We start from the raw sequence: 13,549 nt of genomic DNA, 5'->3' as shown, positions 1-13,549 counted from the left end.
TGGAAAGCACACTCTGAATCCATCTGTATATTTGATTTCCGCAATCCGTTCAAGGCTGCCTATGTTAATCGTAAGTGTATAGATGAAACATTTAATATATTGTTCAGTTTAAATCAAAATGCTTTAATACTACAAGAGAGAAGTATAGTATGGAGGTTGCGACAAATGTGTGATTTCTTGGAAGAAAACTACTTTTCTTTGCGTTGAAAATTAATTCGAAACAATTGACACACAAACCCTTTGTCTTTTTTAAAGAGATTATATCTTTAAACAGACAAATGTATAAAATGTGTTTTTTTTTTACCTAGAGATTTTGGACAGGGGCGATGTATTACTAGTAGAGGCTGCTGACTAACACTGTACTGTCTGGAGATCAGCTCCATTTGCAATAAAAAAACATGAGTAACAAAGCTGGAGAGCAGCTGAACTTGTGCTCAGTAGTCAGTATGGTGCTGAGGGTTCAATACTGGCGTTGTTGTATTAGCACAAGCTGCACAGGCTCTGAATCAGACCATTTCAATTAGTCTGATCAGTGCAGGACAAGTTAATGTAGAATTATTGCTTTGTCTGTCTCTTGTTTGTATATAAATGGATGTCTCTGATAACTTAATGTTAGTTTTTATTTTAGTTTTAGTTTTACGATGTAGGTCATGCGTTGATATATGACATGTCTCATTCCTGATTCAGCTCATGCTCCATAGGAGAGAAGAGATTCCTCCTGTTTCTCGTACAACAATATCAGAACAGAAGCCCATGTCACCCATCTCTGATTCAAGATCGAGTTGCATCTTCAACATTTTGTTTTTGTTTCTGATCATAATTTTCTTTAGTTATGATCGATATTGAACTTTTTCTAAGTAAAACAAAACTAATCAAACATGCAGGCAGATTTTTGAAAAGTATTAGGAGTTGACAGGGCGCTCCTTCGGAATAGTCGTCAGAAAATGTGAGAAAAGGAAAGTTACGTAAACTCTCACACACAGCATTAAAGACTGGAATCTGATCATAAAAAAACTAGCTGTCTCCCCGTCGGTAATCAAACCCCAGTTTCCCTCATGACAGGCAGGGACACAAACAACTTTACTAACTAGGAGCGCTTGCTAGCTATTAGGAGGCATTTACTCTTAAATATGTTACTGTTTTGGGTTTCGACTTTAATTTTCCCGATACCAGTTTTTTACAAAAGTAAAGGCACACGGTACATGTGTGGCACATCACGTCCGAGTTTAGTGACAACTACCTCAGATCACTTTTTTTTAAAGGTTCAAGCAAACCCGAATACCTTTGTGTAATCGTTTTTCATAAAGTGTAATTGTATTATAGCATGTGCAACTGACGATTTTCTTGATACGTTATATGTGCTCTTGTTTGTATTGTATGTAGTTTTGTTGTTCAAATAAAACGTAAAAGACACAACTTTCCGGATGCGGCTGCTGTAAAAATAAAATGACATCAAGGGTGCTGTACGCAGAGGTCTGAAACCTGCTCCACAGAAGATCTTTATCCAGAGGTGTTAAAGAAGTCGAGATCTCGCCATGAGAGGGGAAGCATCTCAGAAAAAGCAGGTGCAGTCGGTTCCACGGTCATAACGCCACTAATTCGGGCGACAAGAGCAAAACCCACCCGGCTTCCTCCGGGCAAGTAATGAGACAAAGAGACAGTGCACAGCGGGTAGCGTGGCCGAGCGGTCTAAGGCGCTGGATTAAGGCTCCAGTCTCTTCGGGGGCGTGGGTTCAAATCCCACCGCTGCTAGGTGCTTCTGTCGAGACCCCCTTTCAGCTGGCTTCAGACGAAAGGGAGGGAACTGCTTTTTGGCAGTCTCTCGAGAAACTAAGCAAAGTGTTTAAAGATACTTTCTCAGCTTGACATCAAGGCACAAAACAAAAACCTTCTTGCGTCCTCTCAACCCAAAAGCGCTTTGTCACTTTTTGCGTTATGCAGGGAACGATGTCTGCCCAGATCACTTTTGTGTCAATGCAAATCGTAGTGTGCCCTCCGTTTTAATGTTGGCTGTGCTGGCGTGCTGCTTCTGTCTGTGAAACTTGAATGTTCTGCTTCTTCACACCAAATCGTCGGCGGGGGTTGAGCTTGTTAAATCTTTGCGCATAGCGCTCCTTTGGAAGTACTTTGTCCAAGTTCAAAAGCAATCGTGGGATTTACTTCATGCGTGCAAAAAGCATGCCTCGCACGACAGATTTAAATGGGGAATGGAGCCTGCTTCTTGCTGTTTTTCCTGTGGTTGCAGTTACAAAGTTGATCGTGCTTTCACATTCTGTTAACAGTATTCACTGGCTGAGCTTTATCAGTTGGTTCGTAAAGGAATCTCTGCTTCGGTTCCAGAAAAGTCATCTGTAGTGTGTTTTTTTCCGTGCCCATGGCAGTCTTTTAAAGCTGGTAGTAATGGCGGCGAAGTTAATTTTTTATCCTCTTTAAAAGAATAAGGACGGGCTGGGGCGAGCTCCATTTACCACTCTTTCAGCTAACCGCCGAACTCGCGAACTGATTACACTGCAGAGCCACAGGCGCCTCGCTTTTCTCCATTCTCTGGGTTAGGGTGAAAAAAATTTTTTGCTGGTATTAGCTGGCCTGCTGGGAGTACCTCTTCTTCACTGATAAGCAAGATTTGTGTTTCATCTTTCGCAAGCTGTATAGATTTCTTTCAAAACAAGTTGTTCCAGAAAGGAAACGGACACTTGCATTCACCTGAATTAAAAGGCATGGGATTTGCCCATAAGGATAAATTCTGTACAGTAAGACAGGAAGAAAGGCACCGCTGGGAATCGGACCCAGGATCTCCTGTTTACTAGACAGGCGCTTTAGCCAACTAAGCCACGGCGCCGGCAAAGTGCTGTCCTTTGACAGCCACTTGGACACGTCTCTACTGCTCTGAGACATCTGCGTTCGGTGTGCACCGAGCCTGCTCGCCTTGCAAGTTGCCTCATTTACATGCGATAGTTCCACCACTAAGAGAAAGGATGAGAAATGGCTTTTATCTGTCACTTTTCATGTCAGAGGATCTCAATCTGCTTTCCCTGTACAAGAGGATGTCCAACTCATGTAGCTAAAGACGTAGACGACAGTGCTCCACTGAAATCTTGATCTCACAACCCTCGGCATGACTCCGCTGTGTTCCGCTTTAGACAAAGGGGGGAAAAGACTTCTTTCATCACACGTTTTGCACTGTTTACGGTGTTTGCAGTGCTCTTTCTTAAATGAAAACCAGGAATCGGCACCATATGAGGTGAGACTAGATAATATTGGAACAAGTAGCCTCGCCATTCCATGCGTGACGTGAGCAAAGTGTAATTCCTGTCTTTATAGTGTGCTTGTTAGAGACATAGCTGGCACCCAGAGCGCTTTAAATCCGGGAGTCAGCAGCCCAAGACAAGAGAGTTTCCTTCGTCTATGTTTTTTGCGTGAAGGGGGAAACCATGCGTGTGCTGCAAACGATCTTAGTATCGAAGTGCCGTCCCACATAACCGATCCGAACAATCTGCTTTACAGAGGAGCACTGCCGGAGCTTATCGTTGGCAAACTAAAGACCAGGCTGACCTCTTCTGTGACTCTTGAACACTGAGTCTCAAGGTTGTGAATTCAAGCTCCACGCTGGCGGGAAATTCCATAGGTAATGATCACATTTTCTTGCATGCTAATCAAAAGAAATATTAAGAAACTTTTCCCGATACCAGTTTTTTACAAAAGTAAAGGCACACGGCACATGTGTGCCACATCACGTCCGAGTTTAGTGACAACTACCTCAGAGATTGTAAGCTGGGTAGTCTCAGATCAGATCACTTTTTTTATCAAAGGTTCAAGCAAACCCAAATACTTTTGCAAAAGACATTTCAGAATCCCAGACAAATCCGGTACGATTGCTGGATCCTTTGAATTCGACTGAACTATAGCACAGATCTGCAGTCCACCATTAGAATACTGTGGGTGTGCTGTATAAGCCATACCGCCCAAAATAGTTCTAAAACAGGAGAAGCATCCTCGTTTAGGAATGTGGTATAAAGTGAAATGGTCTGGGAAGAGTCCTACATTTGAACAGTTCAAAATAGACGTAAAGGGGTATTTACGGACTCTTTCGAAATGTAAGAACAAGCTGTGCGGACCTTATCTTTATTTACTTTGTGTAATCATTTTTCATAAAGTGTCATTGTATTATAGCATGTGCCCCTGACGATTTTCTTGATACGTTATATGTGCTCTTGTTTGTATTGTATGTAGTTTTGTTGTTCAAATAAAACGTAAAAGACACAACTTTCCGGATGCGGCTGCTGTAAAAATAAAATGACATCAAGGGTGCTGTACGCAGAGGTCTGAAACCTGCTCCACAGAAGATCTTTATCCAGAGGTGTTAAAGAAGTCGAGATCTCGCCATGAGAGGGGAAGCATCTCAGAAAAAGCAGGTGCAGTCGGTTCCACGGTCATAACGCCACTAATTCGGGCGACAAGAGCAAAACCCACCCGGCTTCCTCCGGGCAAGTAATGAGACAAAGAGACAGTGCACAGCGGGTAGCGTGGCCGAGCGGTCTAAGGCGCTGGATTAAGGCTCCAGTCTCTTCGGGGGCGGGGGTTCAAATCCCACCGCTGCCAGGTGCTTCTGTCGAGACCCCCTTTCAGCTGGCTTCAGACGAAAGGGAGGGAACTGCTTTTTGGCAGTCTCTCGAGAAACTAAGCAAAGTGTTTAAAGATACTTTCTCAGCTTGACATCAAGGCACAAAACAAAAACCTTCTTGCGTCCTCTCAACCCAAAAGCGCTTTGTCACTTTTTGCGTTATGCAGGGAACGATGTCTGCCCAGATCACTTTTGTGTCAATGCAAATCGTAGTGTGCCCTCCGTTTTAATGTTGGCTGTGCTGGCGTGCTGCTTCTGTCTGTGAAACTTGAATGTTCTGCTTCTTCACACCAAATCGTCGGCGGGGGTTGAGCTTGTTAAATCTTTGCGCATAGCGCTCCTTTGGAAGTACTTTGTCCAAGTTCAAAAGCAATCGTGGGATTTACTTCATGCGTGCAAAAAGCATGCCTCGCACGACAGATTTAAATGGGGAATGGAGCCTGCTTCTTGCTGTTTTTCCTGTGGTTGCAGTTACAAAGTTGATCGTGCTTTCACATTCTGTTAACAGTATTCACTGGCTGAGCTTTATCAGTTGGTTCGTAAAGGAATCTCTGCTTCGGTTCCAGAAAAGTCATCTGTAGTGTGTTTTTTTCCGTGCCCATGGCAGTCTTTTAAAGCTGGTAGTAATGGCGGCGAAGTTAATTTTTTATCCTCTTTAAAAGAATAAGGACGGGCTGGGGCGAGCTCCATTTACCACTCTTTCAGCTAACCGCCGAACTCGCGAACTGATTACACTGCAGAGCCACAGGCGCCTCGCTTTTCTCCATTCTCTGGGTTAGGGTGAAAAAAATTTTTTGCTGGTATTAGCTGGCCTGCTGGGAGTACCTCTTCTTCACTGATAAGCAAGATTTGTGTTTCATCTTTCGCAAGCTGTATAGATTTCTTTCAAAACAAGTTGTTCCAGAAAGGAAACGGACACTTGCATTCACCTGAATTAAAAGGCATGGGATTTGCCCATAAGGATAAATTCTGTACAGTAAGACAGGAAGAAAGGCACCGCTGGGAATCGGACCCAGGATCTCCTGTTTACTAGACAGGCGCTTTAGCCAACTAAGCCACGGCGCAAGCTAAGTGCTGTCCTTTGACAGCCACTTGGACACGTCTCTACTGCTCTGAGACATCTGCGTTCGGTGTGCACCGAGCCTGCTCGCCTTGCAAGTTGCCTCATTTACATGCGATAGTTCCACCACTAAGAGAAAGGATGAGAAATGGCTTTTATCTGTCACTTTTCATGTCAGAGGATCTCAATCTGCTTTCCCTGTACAAGAGGATGTCCAACTCATGTAGCTAAAGACGTAGACGACAGTGCTCCACTGAAATCTTGATCTCACAACCCTCGGCATGACTCCGCTGTGTTCCGCTTTAGACAAAGGGGGGAAAAGACTTCTTTCATCACACGTTTTGCACTGTTTACGGTGTTTGCAGTGCTCTTTCTTAAATGAAAACCAGGAATCGGCACCATATGAGGTGAGACTAGATAATATTGGAACAAGTAGCCTCGCCATTCCATGCGTGACGTGAGCAAAGTGTAATTCCTGTCTTTATAGTGTGCTTGTTAGAGACATAGCTGGCACCCAGAGCGCTTTAAATCCGGGAGTCAGCAGCCCAAGACAAGAGAGTTTCCTTCGTCTATGTTTTTTGCGTGAAGGGGGAAACCATGCGTGTGCTGCAAACGATCTTAGTATCGAAGTGCCGTCCCACATAACCGATCCGAACAATCTGCTTTACAGAGGAGCACTGCCGGAGCTTATCGTTGGCAAACTGAAGACCAGGCTGACCTCTTCTGTGACTCTTGAACACTGAGTCTCAAGGTTGTGAATTCAAGCTCCACGCTGGCGGGAAATTCCATAGGTAATGATCACATTTTCTTGCATGCTAATCAAAAGAAATATTAAGAAACTTTTCCCGATACCAGTTTTTTACAAAAGTAAAGGCACACGGCACATGTGTGCCACATCACGTCCGAGTTTAGTGACAACTACCTCAGAGATTGTAAGCTGGGTAGTCTCAGATCAGATCACTTTTTTTATCAAAGGTTCAAGCAAACCCAAATACTTTTGCAAGAGACATTTCAGAATCCCAGACAAATCCAGTACGATTGCTAGATCCTTTGAATTCGACTGAACTATAGCACAGATCTGCAGTCCACCATTAGAATACTGTGGGTGTGCTGTATAAGCCATACCGCCCAAAATAGTTCTAAAACAGGAGAAGCATCCTCGTTTAGGAATGTGGTATAAAGTGAAATGGTCTGGGAAGAGTCCTACATTTGAACAGTTCAAAATAGACGTAAAGGGGTATTTACGGACTCTTTCGAAATGTAAGAACAAGCTGTGCGGACCTTATCTTTATTTACTTTGTGTAATCATTTTTCATAAAGTGTCATTGTATTATAGCATGTGCCCCTGACGATTTTCTTGATACGTTATATGTGCTCTTGTTTGTATTGTATGTAGTTTTGTTGTTCAAATAAAACGTAAAAGACACAACTTTCCGGATGCGGCTGCTGTAAAAATAAAATGACATCAAGGGTGCTGTACGGAGAGGTCTGAAACCTGCTCAACAGAAGATCTTTATCAAGAGGTGTTAAAGAAGTCGAGATCTCGCCATGAGAGGGGAAGCATCTCAGAAAAAGCAGGTGCAGTCGGTTCCACGGTCATAACGCCACTAATTCGGGCGACAAGAGCAAAACCCACCCGGCTTCCTCCGGGCAAGTAATGAGACAAAGAGACAGTGCACAGCGGGTAGCGTGGCCGAGCGGTCTAAGGCGCTGGATTAAGGCTCCAGTCTCTTCGGGGGCGTGGGTTCAAATCCCACCGCTGCCAGGTGCTTCTGTCGAGACCCCCTTTCAGCTGGCTTCAGACGAAAGGGAGGGAACTGCTTTTTGGCAGTCTCTCAAGAAACTAAGCAAAGTGTTTAAAGATACTTTCTCAGCTTGACATCAAAGCACAAAACAAAAACCTTCTTGCGTCCTCTCAACCCAAAAGCGCTTTGTCACTTTTTGCGTTATGCAGGGAACGATGTCTGCCCAGATCACTTTTGTGTCAATGCAAATCGTAGTGTGCCCTCCGTTTTAATGTTGGCTGTGCTGGCGTGCTGCTTCTGTCTGTGAAACTTGAATGTTCTGCTTCTTCACTCCAAATCGTCGGCGGGGGTTGAGCTTGTTAAATCTTTGCGCATAGCGCTCCTTTGGAAGTACTTTGTCCAAGTTCAAAAGCAATCGTGGGATTTACTTCATGCGTGCAAAAAGCATGCCTCGCACGACAGATTTAAATGGGGAATGGAGCCTGCTTCTTGCTGTTTTTCCTGTGGTTGCAGTTACAAAGTTGATCGTGCTTTCACATTCTGTTAACAGTATTCACTGGCTGAGCTTTATCAGTTGGTTCGTAAAGGAATCTCTGCTTCGGTTCCAGAAAAGTCATCTGTAGTGTGTTTTTTTCCGTGCCCATGGCAGTCTTTTAAAGCTGGTAGTAATGGCGGCGAAGTTAATTTTTTATCCTCTTTAAAAGAATAAGGACGGGCTGGGGCGAGCTCCATTTACCACTCTTTCAGCTAACCGCCGAACTCGCGAACTGATTACACTGCAGAGCCACAGGCGCCTCGCTTTTCTCCATTCTCTGGGTTAGGGTGAAAAAAATTTTTTGCTGGTATTAGCTGGCCTGCTGGGAGTACCTCTTCTTCACTGATGAGCAAGATTTGTGTTTCATCTTTCGCAAGCTGTATAGATTTCTTTCAAAACAAGTTGTTCCAGAAAGGAAACGGACACTTGCATTCACCTGAATTAAAAGGCATGGGATTTGCCCATAAGGATAAATTCTGTACAGTAAGACAGGAAGAAAGGCACCGCTGGGAATCGGACCCAGGATCTCCTGTTTACTAGACAGGCGCTTTAGCCAACTAAGCCACGGCGCCGGCAAAGTGCTGTCCTTTGACAGCCACTTGGACACGTCTCTACTGCTCTGAGACATCTGCGTTCGGTGTGCACCGAGCCTGCTCGCCTTGCAAGTTGCCTCATTTACATGCGATAGTTCCACCACTAAGAGAAAGGATGAGAAATGGCTTTTATCTGTCACTTTTCATGTCAGAGGATCTCAATCTGCTTTCCCTGTACAAGAGGATGTCCAACTCATGTAGCTAAAGACGTAGACGACAGTGCTCCACTGAAATCTTGATCTCACAACCCTCGGCATGACTCCGCTGTGTTCCGCTTTAGACAAAGGGGGGAAAAGACTTCTTTCATCACACGTTTTGCACTGTTTACGGTGTTTGCAGTGCTCTTTCTTAAATGAAAACCAGGAATCGGCACCATATGAGGTGAGACTAGATAATATTGGAACAAGTAGCCTCGCCATTCCATGCGTGACGTGAGCAAAGTGTAATTCCTGTCTTTATAGTGTGCTTGTTAGAGACATAGCTGGCACCCAGAGCGCTTTAAATCCGGGAGTCAGCAGCCCAAGACAAGAGAGTTTCCTTCGTCTATGTTTTTTGCGTGAAGGGGGAAACCATGCGTGTGCTGCAAACGATCTTAGTATCGAAGTGCCGTCCCACATAACCGATCCGAACAATCTGCTTTACAGAGGAGCACTGCCGGAGCTTATCGTTGGCAAACTGAAGACCAGGCTGACCTCTTCTGTGACTCTTGAACACTGAGTCTCAAGGTTGTGAATTCAAGCTCCACGCTGGCGGGAAATTCCATAGGTAATGATCACATTTTCTTGCATGCTAATCAAAAGAAATATTAAGAAACTTTTCCCGATACCAGTTTTTTACAAAAGTAAAGGCACACGGCACATGTGTGCCACATCACGTCCGAGTTTAGTGACAACTACCTCAGAGATTGTAAGCTGGGTAGTCTCAGATCAGATCACTTTTTTTATCAAAGGTTCAAGCAAACCCAAATACTTTTGCAAGAGACATTTCAGAATCCCAGACAAATCCAGTACGATTGCTAGATCCTTTGAATTCGACTGAACTATAGCACAGATCTGCAGTCCACCATTAGAATACTGTGGGTGTGTTGTATAAGCCATACCGCCCAAAATAGTTCTAAAACAGGAGAAGCATCCTCGTTTAGGAATGTGGTATAAAGTGAAATGGTCTGGGAAGAGTCCTACATTTGAACAGTTCAAAATAGACGTAAAGGGGTATTTACGGACTCTTTCGAAATGTAAGAACAAGCTGTGCGGACCTTATCTTTATTTACTTTGTGTAATCATTTTTCATAAAGTGTCATTGTATTATAGCATGTGCCCCTGACGATTTTCTTGATACGTTATATGTGCTCTTGTTTGTATTGTATGTAGTTTTGTTGTTCAAATAAAACGTAAAAGACACAACTTTCCGGATGCGGCTGCTGTAAAAATAAAATGACATCAAGGGTGCTGTACGGAGAGGTCTGAAACCTGCTCAACAGAAGATCTTTATCAAGAGGTGTTAAAGAAGTCGAGATCTCGCCATGAGAGGGGAAGCATCTCAGAAAAAGCAGGTGCAGTCGGTTCCACGGTCATAACGCCACTAATTCGGGCGACAAGAGCAAAACCCACCCGGCTTCCTCCGGGCAAGTAATGAGACAAAGAGACAGTGCACAGCGGGTAGCGTGGCCGAGCGGTCTAAGGCGCTGGATTAAGGCTCCAGTCTCTTCGGGGGCGTGGGTTCAAATCCCACCGCTGCCAGGTGCTTCTGTCGAGACCCCCTTTCAGCTGGCTTCAGACGAAAGGGAGGGAACTGCTTTTTGGCAGTCTCTCAAGAAACTAAGCAAAGTGTTTAAAGATACTTTCTCAGCTTGACATCAAAGCACAAAACAAAAACCTTCTTGCGTCCTCTCAACCCAAAAGCGCTTTGTCACTTTTTGCGTTATGCAGGGAACGATGTCTGCCCAGATCACTTTTGTGTCAATGCAAATCGTAGTGTGCCCTCCGTTTTAATGTTGGCTGTGCTGGCGTGCTGCTTCTGTCTGTGAAACTTGAATGTTCTGCTTCTTCACTCCAAATCGTCGGCGGGGGTTGAGCTTGTTAAATCTTTGCGCATAGCGCTCCTTTGGAAGTACTTTGTCCAAGTTCAAAAGCAATCGTGGGATTTACTTCATGCGTGCAAAAAGCATGCCTCGCACGACAGATTTAAATGGGGAATGGAGCCTGCTTCTTGCTGTTTTTCCTGTGGTTGCAGTTACAAAGTTGATCGTGCTTTCACATTCTGTTAACAGTATTCACTGGCTGAGCTTTATCAGTTGGTTCGTAAAGGAATCTCTGCTTCGGTTCCAGAAAAGTCATCTGTAGTGTGTTTTTTTCCGTGCCCATGGCAGTCTTTTAAAGCTGGTAGTAATGGCGGCGAAGTTAATTTTTTATCCTCTTTAAAAGAATAAGGACGGGCTGGGGCGAGCTCCATTTACCACTCTTTCAGCTAACCGCCGAACTCGCGAACTGATTACACTGCAGAGCCACAGGCGCCTCGCTTTTCTCCATTCTCTGGGTTAGGGTGAAAAAAATTTTTTGCTGGTATTAGCTGGCCTGCTGGGAGTACCTCTTCTTCACTGATAAGCAAGATTTGTGTTTCATCTTTCGCAAGCTGTATAGATTTCTTTCAAAACAAGTTGTTCCAGAAAGGAAACGGACACTTGCATTCACCTGAATTAAAAGGCATGGGATTTGCCCATAAGGATAAATTCTGTACAGTAAGACAGGAAGAAAGGCACCGCTGGGAATCGGACCCAGGATCTCCTGTTTACTAGACAGGCGCTTTAGCCAACTAAGCCACGGCGCCGGCAAAGTGCTGTCCTTTGACAGCCACTTGGACACGTCTCTACTGCTCTGAGACATCTGCGTTCGGTGTGCACCGAGCCTGCTCGCCTTGCAAGTTGCCTCATTTACATGCGATAGTTCCACCACTAAGAGAAAGGATGAGAAATGGCTTTTATCTGTCACTTTTCATGTCAGAGGATCTCAATCTGCTTTCCCTGTACAAGAGGATGTCCAACTCATGTAGCTAAAGACGTAGACGACAGTGCTCCACTGAAATCTTGATCTCACAACCCTCGGCATGACTCCGCTGTGTTCCGCTTTAGACAAAGGGGGGAAAAGACTTCTTTCATCACACGTTTTGCACTGTTTACGGTGTTTGCAGTGCTCTTTCTTAAATGAAAACCAGGAATCGGCACCATATGAGGTGAGACTAGATAATATTGGAACAAGTAGCCTCGCCATTCCATGCGTGACGTGAGCAAAGTGTAATTCCTGTCTTTATAGTGTGCTTGTTAGAGACATAGCTGGAACCCAGAGCGCTTTAAATCCGGGAGTCAGCAGCCCAAGACAAGAGAGTTTCCTTCGTCTATGTTTTTTGCGTGAAGGGGGAAACCATGCGTGTGCTGCAAACGATCTTAGTATCGAAGTGCCGTCCCACATAACCGATCCGAACAATCTGCTTTACAGAGGAGCACTGCCGGAGCTTATCGTTGGCAAACTGAAGACCAGGCTGACCTCTTCTGTGACTCTTGAACACTGAGTCTCAAGGTTGTGAATTCAAGCTCCACGCTGGCGGGAAATTCCATAGGTAATGATCACATTTTCTTGCATGCTAATCAAAAGAAATATTAAGAAACTTTTCCCGATACCAGTTTTTTACAAAAGTAAAGGCACACGGCACATGTGTGCCACATCACGTCCGAGTTTAGTGACAACTACCTCAGAGATTGTAAGCTGGGTAGTCTCAGATCAGATCACTTTTTTTATCAAAGGTTCAAGCAAACCCAAATACTTTTGCAAGAGACATTTCAGAATCCCAGACAAATCCGGTACGATTGCTGGATCCTTTGAATTCGACTGAACTATAGCACAGATCTGCAGTCCACCATTAGAATACTGTGGGTGTGCTGTATAAGCCATACCGCCCAAAATAGTTCTAAAACAGGAGAAGCATCCTCGTTTAGGAATGTGGTATAAAGTGAAATGGTCTGGGAAGAGTCCTACATTTGAACAGTTCAAAATAGACGTAAAGGGGTATTTACGGACTCTTTCGAAATGTAAGAACAAGCTGTGCGGACCTTATCTTTATTTACTTTGTGTAATCATTTTTCATAAAGTGTCATTGTATTATAGCATGTGCCCCTGACGATTTTCTTGATACGTTATATGTGCTCTTGTTTGTATTGTATGTAGTTTTGTTGTTCAAATAAAACGTAAAAGACACAACTTTCCGGATGCGACTGCTGTAAAAATAAAATGACATCAAGGGTGCTGTACGCAGAGGTCTGAAACCTGCTCAACAGAAGATCTTTATCAAGAGGTGTTAAAGAAGTCGAGATCTCGCCATGAGAGGGGAAGCATCTCAGAAAAAGCAGGTGCAGTCGGTTCCACGGTCATAACGCCACTAATTCGGGCGACAAGAGCAAAACCCACCCGGCTTCCTCCGGGCAAGTAATGAGACAAAGAGACAGTGCACAGCGGGTAGCGTGGCCGAGCGGTCTAAGGCGCTGGATTAAGGCTCCAGTCTCTTCGGGGGCGTGGGTTCAAATCCCACCGCTGCCAGGTGCTTCTGTCGAGACCCCCTTTCAGCTGGCTTCAGACGAAAGGGAGGGAACTGCTTTTTGGCAGTCTCTCGAGAAACTAAGCAAAGTGTTTAAAGATACTTTCTCAGCTTGACATCAAGGCACAAAACAAAAACCTTCTTGCGTCCTCTCAACCCAAAAGCGCTTTGTCACTTTTTGCGTTATGCAGGGAACGATGTCTGCCCAGATCACTTTTGTGTCAATGCAAATCGTAGTGTGCCCTCCGTTTTAATGTTGGCTGTGCTGGCGTGCTGCTTCTGTCTGTGAAACTTGAATGTTCTGCTTCTTCACACCAAATCGTCGGCGGGGGTTGAGCTTGTTAAATCTTTGCGCATAGCGCTCCTTTGGAAGTACTTTGTCCAAGTTCAAAAGCAATCGTGGGATTTACT

The 13,549-nt window shown here is 44.5% G+C and overlaps 8 non-coding genes across 8 annotated transcripts; 5 read left to right on the top strand and 3 right to left on the bottom strand.

Annotated features, from left to right (window-relative positions):
• The first annotated feature begins 1,670 nt into the window (after nt 1-1,670).
• trnal-aag (transfer RNA leucine (anticodon AAG)) lies at nt 1,671-1,752 on the top strand. The gene has a single exon. It is a non-coding gene; the product is annotated as a tRNA-Leu (tRNA).
• Nucleotides 1,753-2,765: 1,013 nt separating this feature from the next.
• On the bottom strand, nt 2,766-2,839 carry trnat-agu (transfer RNA threonine (anticodon AGU)). The gene has a single exon. It is a non-coding gene; the product is annotated as a tRNA-Thr (tRNA).
• Nucleotides 2,840-4,517: 1,678 nt separating this feature from the next.
• trnal-aag (transfer RNA leucine (anticodon AAG)) lies at nt 4,518-4,599 on the top strand. The gene has a single exon. It is a non-coding gene; the product is annotated as a tRNA-Leu (tRNA).
• A 2,765-nt stretch (nt 4,600-7,364) lies between these two features.
• On the top strand, nt 7,365-7,446 carry trnal-aag (transfer RNA leucine (anticodon AAG)). The gene has a single exon. It is a non-coding gene; the product is annotated as a tRNA-Leu (tRNA).
• Nucleotides 7,447-8,459: 1,013 nt separating this feature from the next.
• On the bottom strand, nt 8,460-8,533 carry trnat-agu (transfer RNA threonine (anticodon AGU)). Its single transcript has one exon. It is a non-coding gene; the product is annotated as a tRNA-Thr (tRNA).
• A 1,678-nt stretch (nt 8,534-10,211) lies between these two features.
• trnal-aag (transfer RNA leucine (anticodon AAG)) lies at nt 10,212-10,293 on the top strand. The gene has a single exon. It is a non-coding gene; the product is annotated as a tRNA-Leu (tRNA).
• Nucleotides 10,294-11,306: 1,013 nt separating this feature from the next.
• Nucleotides 11,307-11,380, bottom strand: trnat-agu (transfer RNA threonine (anticodon AGU)). The gene has a single exon. It is a non-coding gene; the product is annotated as a tRNA-Thr (tRNA).
• A 1,678-nt stretch (nt 11,381-13,058) lies between these two features.
• Nucleotides 13,059-13,140, top strand: trnal-aag (transfer RNA leucine (anticodon AAG)). The gene has a single exon. It is a non-coding gene; the product is annotated as a tRNA-Leu (tRNA).
• The last annotated feature ends 409 nt before the right edge of the window (nt 13,141-13,549 follow it).

This window comes from Lepisosteus oculatus, chromosome 14, assembly GCF_040954835.1.
Source record: "Lepisosteus oculatus isolate fLepOcu1 chromosome 14, fLepOcu1.hap2, whole genome shotgun sequence".
Taxonomy (NCBI): domain Eukaryota; kingdom Metazoa; phylum Chordata; class Actinopteri; order Semionotiformes; family Lepisosteidae; genus Lepisosteus; species Lepisosteus oculatus.
The sequence above is the reverse complement of the archived record's forward strand: the minus strand, read 5'-3'. Positions and strand labels throughout refer to the sequence as shown.